This window comes from Corvus brachyrhynchos, unplaced genomic scaffold (genome assembly GCF_000691975.1).
Source record: "Corvus brachyrhynchos isolate BGI_N302 unplaced genomic scaffold, ASM69197v1 scaffold101, whole genome shotgun sequence".
NCBI classification, from domain to species: domain Eukaryota; kingdom Metazoa; phylum Chordata; class Aves; order Passeriformes; family Corvidae; genus Corvus; species Corvus brachyrhynchos.
In genome coordinates this window covers 6,228,155-6,240,757 of record NW_008237239.1, presented here as the reverse complement: position 1 = coordinate 6,240,757, position 12,603 = coordinate 6,228,155, and the positions used below count along the sequence as shown (strand labels likewise).

The following is a 12,603-nucleotide window of genomic DNA, read 5'->3' as shown; positions in this document are numbered from 1 at the left end:
GAGGTCTTTTTGTCTGTAAAAAAATATTGCCTATAAATCAATTCTTCCTCTGTCCCTCTCAACTCCTGAAAAATAACTTTCTTTAAACCTTGTAAAAGCTCAGTTATTTGTAAATCTCTCTTTTTGCCTTTAAGAAAGAGCTGTGTTTTCTTCTGTTTACACTATTCCCTTAATTTGCTTACAGCTAGGATTGATTAAACACATAATAACTAAACCTTCTCTTGAAAGGCAATTTGCAATGGCCATGCTGCCATGCATTTTAGATTGTATTTTTAAAATAACTGTTCCCTCAAGGGTATTACTTAACCTCTAAGACCACTAAACATTTAAAGGTTTGCATTTAAGAAACCAATTTCATACGCAAAAATAACTCTGTTTACTACAAACCCAGTCCTCCCATCTCAGTCAAAACTGCTCAAACTCTGCCTCTAACATATATTCCTCACTCTCGGGTCCTGAAGTTGTTTTTAACATCAGTGACTTTGATGAAACGTCACATTGAATAAGACCTCCCAAAGTCTTCCAAGACCATTTGTAAACCATTTATCAGAACTTTTCAATGCTGTTCATTGAACACAGGTGGAATTCTCATTACCAATAACTAATCACACTGCTTCCATAGATATCATCTGTCGTTTATTGCACATACTACTCTTGCTTCCAGTGACAGCCTCAGCTAAATTAGTTTTATTTACATTTTACCTGAATGTTCAAACATATAATTTCTTAATTAAAAAAAGGGTAAAAAGCTGATAGAGTAAAATGAAAATAAATCAATCCCTGTAACAACACAGATGACTAAGTAGCTTAATTAAATATTAAAAAAAATACAGATATTTTATTAAATGCAATATATACATTAGGAATGTGTTATTTAAGTGTTTGGCATTTTCACAGTTTCTGGTGAATATTAATTACTAGAGAATTAACAGCATAGAGAATACTTATAATGAGTAGAAGTCATATGCTTTACTGTCACCCTGGAGTTTTAAAGCACCTGCCATATGTTCTCCTAATAATTGCTACTTTTGCTTTCTGAATACAGTAAGGGAATTTATTAATTTGCGAGGCTTCTGAGATATATGTGCTTGTGACTGGAAATGGAGAAAGAATGCCAAGATGTTAGTTCAGTCTTAGGAAGTCTGATTTAATATGAGGTGAGACCTAAGGACAAAGGCTAAATTGATATACTTCCATGGAAAAGCAAACACCCAATGAAAAATTATCCTTTTAAAAAAGTATATGAAGAATTAGGGAAACTCGTCTGAGTGTAGCAGTCACAGGGATTTTCAGATCCATTCTGTTTAATTGGGTTGCATTCCACCCATAAAGCATTTCTCAGCTGTGTTTTGTTTATCACTATTTTATTTATATCCATTTTCATTATTAACATGCTGTGCATTGAGTCCCATAGTATTCACTCATTACACAATAAAGTGTTAGCAATGCTTGACATTTGCTTGTTGCAACGAGCTGTACACAAATCCATGGAATTGGATACTATTTGTGAGCAGAATTCCTATCAATTTTATATCTGATGTTTAAAACATCTCAAACTCTAACCAACAAATGTAAAAATTAATATAGCTTACAAAGCAGACCTTTACAAAAAGATCCCTACATTTTATATATGCTAAAATTCTTTTGTTTAAAAAAAAAAAAAAGGAAGAAAAGGAGTCATACTGCAAATAAAGGAACTCTATCACCCTTATGAAGGAAGAAGCTGATTGCTTAAAACTATCCTATGCAACTCCCATTCACCACATGAAAGAGCTTTATTGTTTTGTATAATTAAATATGTAATTTACTGCAAGTCCTGTCAACCAAAACTAAAACCTTAGAGAGACTAGTCCTAAATTAATTGCTAATATAGCAATTTCCTTTTACTTCATTGCCAATAAATGTAGCAAACAAAGTTTTTAATTCATCACCTCTTGATATTTTGGAGTTGAAAATAGCACTAGCTATTCATTTTAAAGCCATGATAATTTATTTCAGCAAAACTACATGCTTTTTCTTGTGCTGAAAGAAACAACTGGGTTGTATTGAAGTAAATGAAGGATTCACTGTTTACCTCAATGGAGCTGAAATCTCACACTAACATTTAAAGAAAATAAACCATCAGTCATAAAAAGACATATTAAAAGAGAAGTCAAATTTTTTATTACTTTTCTCGTCAGAGGCTTCATACCAGAGTTGGTTGAGGAAAGCAGCTTTAAATGGTTTTGAATCCTGCTCTTCCTCAGGAGTTTCCCTGACTAAAATCCTTCAGAATATCTTAGTATTACTGGAAAAACACCAGGCACAGTCACCCTTGTTAAATACAAAACCGGGGTTAACAACAGATCACCCATGGATCTATATATCTAATCTGCATTTTTATGTGCACCTATTTATCTTTGTGTCTCTTTATGCAGAAATATGTGAGGCCAACAACAGAAGAGTATGTCTTTGTAGAAAGTTTAAAGTTTTCTTCAGTGAAAATTGCTAGAGCCCATTCCTTCTGAAAATACCCGAATATTAAACAGGACATTTCCTTCAGCAAAGCACAAGTGTCTCTATCCCACCCACGCCAAAACTTCACAGAAGCAGCATATCTGGCATCTTCATACTGCTATGTGTTTAAAATATTCTTTTACCTTGATGTTATAATAGACAGTCCAATTCCCAGGGCTTTGATACCTGCACTCTTAGCAAACCTTTGCCCAATGTTTTTATTAACTCAGTTTAATGGAACCTTTTTTATAGTGACCTTAAGAATTTAATAACTCCGCAATGCAAGGACAATACCACCTGCAGGCTCTTCTGGGATTAAACTGTGGTAGTTCAATATGTCTGCAGGAGCACATAAAAGAAAAGCAGAAAAAAAAAAAGTCAGGAACTTCACAAATCAGTAACTCATTGCTGAATTTGGGAATTATGCCTGGTTATGGCGTCCTGCTCTGAGACATGTGACATAAAACTCTGCATCTGATACATGCTGCAGCCTACTTAATGCTGCTTAATGGTATTAATCTAGCTTTGATCATGTCAGTTATGCTGGCAATTTTCAATTCCAGAGTGCCTTCCTTTCTGACAGACACTCTGCATATCTTACAGATACAATCAATACGTTATTAGTCAACAACCTGAGAAGAGGCACATAAATTAATCCTTTTCTGTCAACCCAGCAGTCTGTACTCCAGTGAAACCTCACCCCTGCAGTATGTGTCAGCCTGATCCTAATCCAATTAGGGTAAAATGAACTTTTTTTCTATGGCACTCTCCGTCTATGTTAATTCAACCCCCTGAAGACAGCTGCTCTTAGGAAATAATTTTATGCTTGACCTTTTATAGGCAAGGTTAAAATCAGTATAGATACACATATATGCAAGGAAAGTCAATAAGTTTGCTCTCTCTCACTTCCTCCTTTAACCTCCACTAGCACCTGCAAAATAATGCCAGAGAACACTGCTGATTTCAAAGTGACAGGAATGTATTTATTTTAGTTGCATAAAGGACTCTGTCACTTCAGCTTTACACTGAGTACATCCTGTACCTTTGTTTTACTGAGGGGCAAATTAATATGGAGTGACAGCCCTGTCTGTAGTATTGTAGGATTTGACAAGTAGAGGATGTTAACAGTATACATTATGCAAAACAAATAATTTCTTCTCTTTGTGATAGTTATCAGATATAATGACAACAACCATTAAGGAAACAACACTTGCTTGGTGCTATTATTTCTCCAGTAGGAAATACAGGAGAGAGAAAAGAGCATTTGAACCCATTTTAATGACAATAGAACAGGGTGCAGTTCTGTACTAATGATGCAGTGCATGCTGGAGGGGGTCTTAGTAAGGTAGCGCTTAACTGATTCCTTTTCTCACTTTTTCTCACAACAGTATGGAATATCATGGCTACGGTCCATGATTACTCTTTGTTCACCTAAACTGCCTCTAAAGATCTCTCCTGACCTAACCTAACTTCCCTGTGTTAAAATTAAATGACTAAACCCCACCCTGTCCTGTTAAGTAGGCAGGGCAAAGAGGCTACCTGGAAGCAGGTTGCAACTACAGTGTTGCAGCCCTATGGCAGGAGGACTCCTGTGCTGCTCCCTCAGATTGAGCTCTTGATTGCAGTCAGGAACAGAAGATAACACATAAAAAAAGGCTGTTGCAAACTGCAGGAACAGCCTTCTCCTGGGAGCTCCTGGGGATCCTACGTGTGCCCCTTTCCCTCGCTGTCCGGTCCCAGAGCTGTCCATGTACATATTGTGACAGGGAGCAGGTGTGTAACACACTGCCTCTGTCTCTTGGCTCTGCCTAGATCAGGTGGGGTATTCACAGGAAATGTTACATGTCATAAAGTGACCTGACAGCTAAAGAAAGAAGAATCAAAACCTTTACTTTGTGAAGTGCAATGGGCACCAGTCTCTTTTCCAGTCTGGATTGCTTACATAAAACATTATCCCTCTAATGGACAGAAAAACACACAAAAAACTTGGTCTCTGAAAACTTCCCAAGGCAAAGAAGATGAAGCAAAGACTGTTATTTCTCTATCTAGAAACATGTCATTTTTAATGTCATTTATTGGGCACTGCAGTAGAGACTGTAATCATCCTAAAATCAGCCCAATGTGTTTCTGAACTGCTGCTCTTAGCCTCTGCTTAGTCATACATAATTTTAAGAATCATGCCTTACTTAAAACTTCAGCATTTTTATTCTAAGACTTTAGCCCTGAGGTTTGTTCTACTTGATTTGTTTGTTTGCTTTGCCATCTAAAACAAGTAGCTTCATTAAATCAGGAAAGCCTTATTTTCCAGTATAATTAAAAAGGATAAAAGAATTTTATCAAACTCTCAAAAGTAAAAATAGCTCTGAATGAGACTAAGCAAAGAAATCTGTAGGTCCAAAGTCTTGAGGAGTTATGGATGAATAACACATACATATCAGTGTAAACTTACACCCCATCACAGCATCTGGATTACGAGTTCCTAACCTTTAAAACATCATAGCATGCCTGTACTGTGAAAGGATAACAACAGGCATTCCAGGTTTGAGTACACTATTTCTCCAGCTAATAACTATTTACATTTCCTCATTAACAGTATACCAACATGAATAACGATGTCAAATGCTGTCTGCACAGCCCCTTCTCTAAACAAAACTATGTTGTCAAATTCAGTTCTCAAAAATACCTACCTGAAAAAGACTCTCATCCCCCTGGCACTAAGTGTCACTCCATGAAGGGTGGGAAAAACACAGAGATGAGATGAAAGGAAGTGTCTTTGAAGAAATATTTCCTCAAGGTAAAATTGCATTTCTCTCTTTTTCATGAACTTCCTAATCCCAACAAACCTCTTGGCAAGTTGCTCTGTAGATGTTCTCAGGCAAGAAGGAGCAAGTTCACCATCAAAGCAAAATTCTAGTTATCCTCAATGTCAAAAGGTTTCCCATACCCAAAAAATATAACTTCAAGGAAGAAATTATTGTTTGGCAATGTTCTAGGCAGCTTAAAAGGAGATAGGAGCTGCATAACTAAAAGCTTTGTGTATAACAAACTGTCAGAAGTGCTGCTGAATATCTGCTCTAATCAATGGTGGCAGACAGTGATCCCTGTCTGACTTGACTCAGTGGATTTTTCAGTTCCCAACATATTCGATCATATTTCTGACTATGTCCTGCAGCCACGGAACTAAACTAGTTTCCAAGAGTCTTCCATGGGACAAATTACTGTCTGCATACAGACTTTCACATACAGATTGATATTAATGGGACTAACATTTGAATTTAGGTATAAACACACCTACATACCTTAATTTATCAGGCCACCCTTCCAGCTACCAAACAGCAGTGGTCAGCAGTTCACAAGGAGACTGTAAACCCAGTTAGGAATACTCACACATAATGGCAGATGTTTCTTCATAACACCTTTTCTTGCTAATGGGATAACAAGGAAATATATAATAAATATAGTGTTTATATTTTAAGATGACATGCAAATAAGCACATTAAAATTAAGAAATCAAACCAAGCCTAATTGCAATAAGGCCAAATCAAACTATTAATTCTCTAACCTGGAACACAGGCCCTTTCAGGTAAGGATCATGCTGCAAGGTGGGAAGTTTGGTTGCAAGATCATATCTTTTTTATTGCAATAAAATCTCCTGCTTGTTGTTTGAAGAAAGACTTTGACCTTAGTATTTTCATACAACAGAGGTACTCAAACTCCCATCACTAAAATTCTGTGCTGCTTGTCACAGCAGGAAACTCACTGAAATATTTGTTCTGTATCAAAAAGTTGGTTTGTTTTTTTTCTACAGAAGATACTTTCCTCCTTTTATCTTTTAGTGCTCCTCAGACTGTAATTGAGAGTGTTTTGTAATTGGAACAAAGACTCTGAGAAGTAGTCATGCACTGAAGACAACCAAAAATCTGAAATAGTTTAAAGTCAAAAGCAAGTTTTAATAACATATGAATTAAAATACCCTACAAGCAATAATAGGGAATGAAAAGATGGGGGACAAATAGCAGTCATGAAATGAAATTCAGATACTGCTTATTTCTGACCTAATAAATGGAATGGCAAGTAGCACAGCATGACATGTATTGTAACAAACAGTTTCATAGTTGTATTTTTAAAAAGCACTATTCACAATGGCAGAATCGTTGCAATTCTTAAAAGATTTCAGCAACCCTGGGTTTCTCACTAGATACTATTTCTGTCTTATAGCTGAAAAAGTTAAGTATTCCAGATCTTAGAAAAGGCCATTTTTACCCATTTACACTTGAGAATGATTAAATACAACACCTTATAGAGGAAAAAGAAGACACACAGACCCATGTCTACATCTCCTTGGAGATAACCAAGGCACAATAGATCAGGTCTCAGAAAGGGCAACTATCACATTATTGTAAGCTTCAAAACTCAACAATGACTATTTTATTAATAATTTCAAACCTTATTTTTTTCATCAAGAATGAAGAACAATTAAACTCTTCCTATCTTTTCCCTAGTGGCATTTGTAACTTTTACTGAAAAATTCCGATTTTGCTGTGTGCCCAGTGGAAAAAAAATACAAAGAAATATGTTTAACCTTTTCTTTCATTTCAGTTCACAGCTTCTATAACAAGGTTACTGGAAGCATTCTAATATCTGTGCCTATGCCTCTGACATGCAATAATGAAGTATTTTGTTTGTATGCTACTTGAATCCAGGTAGCTGCATAGAAGAAATCACGGTTCAGCTAGCACATCTCTCTTTTCTTATTTTTAGCTTCGTTTGATTAAATGCTCATGAAACTTCTGATTCCTCCAATGGGGCAGCATTAGGTAGATGTAATCTGAAGAATACCACACTGACTTTTACAGGGACTGATAAACACAGCTGGGAGGAATGACCTGGTCTTAATTAGGGTTTTTTTACTTCACTGCAAAAAAAATCACTATTTGAACTGTGCTTATTTTTCCCATTTCCTCTTTTTTCTCTTTCATTTAAAAGAGACTGATAGAAAATATAATGTAATATTGACAAGAAAGTAAAACAAAAAAAGTAGAAGGGTGGGGGGAGGAAGGAAAGCACACTGGGCTCAAGAAAAGTAAATTATTTAACATGGGAAAACTTACTTATGTTTGCTTTGCTTGTGTGCATAGCTTTTGCTTTCCCTATTAAACCATCTTTATTGCAACCCATGGGTTTTCTTGCTTTTCCCCTTCTGATTCTCTTCCCCATCCTGCTGGCAGTGGGGTGAGTGAGCAGCTGTGGGGTGTTTAGCTGCCAGCTGGGCTTAAGCCATGAGACCTACCCAGGATTTAACCAAAATCATGCTTGTTACAAAGCCACTGCTCACCCTGAAACAAAGCCCAGCTACCAACAGATATAATGTGCTCCCTCACAGCATACAAAGCAAAAAGCCCCAAATCTGGATATTGACACGTATCTCTCTCCCAGTCAGTCCTGATTAAACATAGTCTTAATAAAGACAATTTTTTTGAATCACAGAATATAGCATTTCAGAAAACAATATTATTGTTTGATTTAAAATGCAGTGACATGGCCTCAAGCAAAAGTAAAATCTATTTCCAACCACAAGTTTAAAGGAAAAGATAATCACTTTATGTCAGCAATACTCAATTAATTTCTCCTCAATAGCAGCACTCCAAGAAGTTTAAGTAAACTATTTGCTAAAGAATAGCAAACTGGTACATAGTATGTTCCTCATGGGTTGTGCTAACTACATTAAAAAGAAATAAATAAACCCTGGAAAGCTTGAAGAATGAAACCAATCCATGTCAAGTAATTTAGTAACCAGTAATTAAACCAGTTTTCAATCTTGTTGAAAACTTTGATGTTTTTCCATAGTGTGTTCTGAAATTGTATTACTTTATTGTTGGTAATAAAAATTCTTTTAAAAAATCCTCAGAACCAACAAATATCTCATGGAGAACTTTCACGTATCATATCTCATGTATCCTTTCTCATGTAGGACTTACAAGAGAGAGTATATTCTGTACACTTTATAACCCATCTGCCAGAGCCCTGCCAAGGTGCTGAGGTCCTGCCTTCCTCAGCAGTCAAGTGTTTCTCTAGCAAGTTTCAACAAAGGCTCTGGATGCAGCCTTCCCACGACACAGCTCTCTGAAAGAGCTCTTCATCTTTCATTCTGCTTTCAGAAGTTATTTTCCCTTTATAAAGACAACCTGAAATACTATCAGTCCCTTAGAAATTGCTAGGCTTAATGCTAGAACATTCTGTAATGAAAAACCAGTTTGGTGTCTGGGACACTAAGGCAGAGTTTGTGTCACAGCACTGTTCAAATAAGACAGACAGAAACAATGACCTACATAGGTTCAGGGCTCCAAAACAGAGTCTGAGCATGTGAAACAATTTGTTGTGTCTTGGGATCCTGTTTTGACCGCAAGTCAATACTCAAAAAACATTTTAGCTTAATTTAGGGTTAAGTTTCTGCTTATCCAGATGAGTTCTTTGTATGAGCATTCTCTTAGTTCCCTATCTCTAAAGGGCAGGAGAAGGATCTACCTCACTTGACTTCTGAGTGCTGCCACCCGTGCTCATCATTCCCTAGCAGCTCATGGAGAGACACTATGCAGCTGATCTGTATTAGACTTTAATGTTGAATAAAATGGTTAATCTCAATGGGAGACTAAAACCCAAACTTGTTGTTATGGACATGTCTTTGCTTAGACTGATGAATCCTACCTTGCTCACCTAAATAAACCTGAGATTTTGGGAATGCAGCACTAAGGTACAGAAGGTCACCTAAGATACAGTTTGAATAAAGAAGTTTTAGGTTGTTTTTCTGTACCTCTGTAACTCTCATTATGATTATTTGGATTATTAAAATCAGAAATCAAGTGACAAACTAACAGCAGATATCCTAAGTTAAACCATAATGAAATACTTTCTATAGAAACTGAAGTGCAAGAAGATTCAGATTGATCCAAAAGGGATGACAGAAGGAAAGAAAGAAGGCTCACTGCTCTTCTCCATCCATATTGGCAGCATAAGTCAACAAGGCCAGAAAACAGGCGAGAACAAACCATTTTTCTCTTTCTCTTCCACTCATCTCTTTCCCCTCTACTACACAGGTTTATACTTCTACTTCTTCTGAGGCTTACAAAATTTCAATTTTTGTGTACTCCTAATGAATTTAACATGACATCATCACACCAGAGCTCCAACATTTTCTGCTGTAGTGTGCACTTTTCCCAGGAGTGATTCTCAAGGATAGGTCAAACCCAAAAGATTTCATCAAGTTCTCTCAGCAGAAATGTCAGCATATTATTACTGACCAGGAAAATTTATAGCAAAATAAATATCTCAAGGGTAATTTCTTGTTCTATTAAGCAAGAGAATATTATTTCCAACAAGAAGGCTGATGTGACAAAATACAGTTACAGAATTACAAAATGAATGATATGAAGTCTCCAGAAAGATGTTTAAAAAGTGACCCAGCTATCAGTTCTTGACATGGCAGAGAAAATTCCAGATCAAGCATTTGATATGCCAACATGTTTAAAATGAATTTTTCTGTACGGTTTATGTTATTATTGACAATTTGAAGCCAATTAGCATTAAATAAAATGAGAAACAAAATTCCATCTTCCTGGTAAAAGAGACTTATTATTTGTGTATATTCCTTTCTAGGAAGGGTCATGCTTTTTGAGTTAAAAAGTGCAGCTCAAAGCATTCTGCAACAAACTGTGGACTACGAGATGTCTCCTAAAAAAAAAATATTTTATCATAGGAATAAAAATAAAAGGTAAGTTTATATTCTTTGTAAATGTAAATCATGCTAATATATGCCTGGCAGGGAAAAAAAAAAAGAAGAAAAGAAAGTATTACTATACATGTAATACAGGCTTATCATAAAGATTTTCCACACTTCTTTTACAGATCCCTATCAATACAGACAGAAGGAAGCATCCCTTTGATCACGTTACTTGTCAGCCATCTCTGACACCTGTGCAACAACAGCTGAAACACCACAACCCCATTTCTCAGAGGCTTCTACAAAGACCTCAGCAAATGACAAACTCAGAAAGGAAGCCTTGCCCAAAATATTTAAGCCAGATTAGATGCTTCAAATGAATGGAAAAGTTTGAGTTGGAAGGCACATCTGAAGGCCTGCAAAGACCAGCTTTAAAGTGTTATCAGGTTGCTCACGGCCTTATTCAGGCAAGAGTTTTAAATCTGCAGGGTTGGAGTTTCCTCATTCTCTCTGGGCAACCTACTCCAGAGCATGAGCTAACTGGCATCTTACCTCATAGTTTAAAGAATTCTAATTTCCAATTATATTGCTTTATTTCTACCTATGCATTTGACAATTTTCTGGCACTACAGGAAAAGAGAATGAAAAAGGTGCTGATAAAAGCTATCATGACACCATAGATAAGTGTGAAAAGCTCAAGGATGAAATAAATATCAGAAAATCCATGTTTATTAATTTCATTTCAACATGGTATTATGTCTGTGCCCTACACTGATCTTTACCACTCCTTTCACTTGCTTCAAATGTCAGATATTACACTTCAAGGAATTTGGTTCATTTGGTTTGACAGACTCTAGAAAAAAACTCAGCAAAGGGACAGCGGACTGTTTGCAAAGACTAAAAAAGCCCCCCATCTTTATCTGATTGAAAGTTCCTCTGATAACCAAAGTTTAGGAGGGTAATACAAACCCTCTGATGGTGACCTAGTAACACACACAAATCTGCCATGAGATATTGCTCCCAATAATGTGGTCAGCACACAACTTGAAATGTTCTTTCAGTAACCACATGCCCAGATGCCAAACCAGTTTTTATACTCTGGGTTCTCTTAGAACTCTCTCTCAGTGAATTATCCTGCTCAATTCAAAAAATGTAAGGGCACTGAAGAGGTGGGAATGCATTATAAGTGCCTAAAAATGGGCAGTGCAAAAAGCTGGAAGCTGACAATGACACAAACCAACTTGGGCAGAACAGTGGATGTCTCATCCCCTGCAGATTAGAGCATCTTGAAGCAGATGTATGTTTTTCCTGGTTGCTACAGAGAAGGGTAGGAAAATGGCCTCATCTCCTGCCCTTAGGAGACTCTGGCATAAAGAGATTAGTAGCCCTTAAAATTAAAGGATGGCATTTGATGTATGGTCATTCATTTTCTGAAAGTGAGAAAATATCTAAAATTATTATATCTTTTGAATTGCACAAAACTAATCACTGCTTTCTAAATTTTGTTTAGAATTTGCTCCATTTGCCTTTTAGTTTCATTTTATTTTTGAAATGGTAGGTTCTTTGGTGGACTATAATGTGTACAAGGTAAAGAAATGCCAATCTTGATCAGAATGGCAAAACATTCATATTACTAGCTAGCACAAATACTTCTGATTAAGTCATAACAAATGCTGAAATTTCCCAGAGAGAGCATATACTCCTGTCTCCTATTTTTTTAATCAATTCCAGATGATAATTCTTAAAACCATCCAATGTTGATCTATACAATCTTTAAGGTCCCTTCCAACCCTCTCCAGTCCTAACCATTATATGAATCTATGAAATATTACAAGGCATGAGCCTTCCCAGACAAGAAATATCCTTTACAGTGTACATGTTTGTACTATTAATCTGGGTTTTTTGGGTTTTTTAAATTTCCCAGCACTGGCAAATCCCTGTTTGGTGGTGCCAGCCATGGCATCCCTGTACACACAGAACTGTTTGCTGTGGGGTCAGAATGAGACAACATGACAGTTTAAACCTGAAGGGATGCTCAGGTCATGAGTCTTCTGATATGGCATCATGACCAATGAAACTCAGTAATGTGCCTGATTTTAACAAATCCCAAAGCCACAGTAACTCTGGAAACCTGGTTCTGCACTTTTATGGCTCCTATTTCTCCTTTTAATTGAAACGAAATTAGTGATTGATTTGTGACTCAGGAAATCACCTGATCTCAAAAGTCTTTGCTATTTCAGAGCCATCTCTCCCACAGCCTTCTGACTCTCTCACCTTCATGTCGTACCATATGCTTTTTACATGCTCACCTTCCTTTACTTATCTTCTAACTGCTTCTGTGCTATTGGTAATCCAAACTGGCTGCTAAAGCCTGCATGAACATTCTCACT

At 36.6% G+C, this 12,603-nt stretch overlaps 1 long non-coding RNA gene across 1 annotated transcript in view; it reads right to left on the bottom strand.

Annotated features, from left to right (window-relative positions):
- Window positions 1-5,801: 5,801 nt before the first annotated feature.
- LOC108445534 overlaps window positions 5,802-12,603 on the bottom strand; it is an 8,454-nt gene continuing 1,652 nt past the window's right edge. Inside the window, exon 3 of the long non-coding RNA XR_001860418.1 lies at window positions 5,802-5,921. This is a non-coding gene — a long non-coding RNA (uncharacterized LOC108445534). The remainder of the gene's footprint in view (window positions 5,922-12,603) is intronic.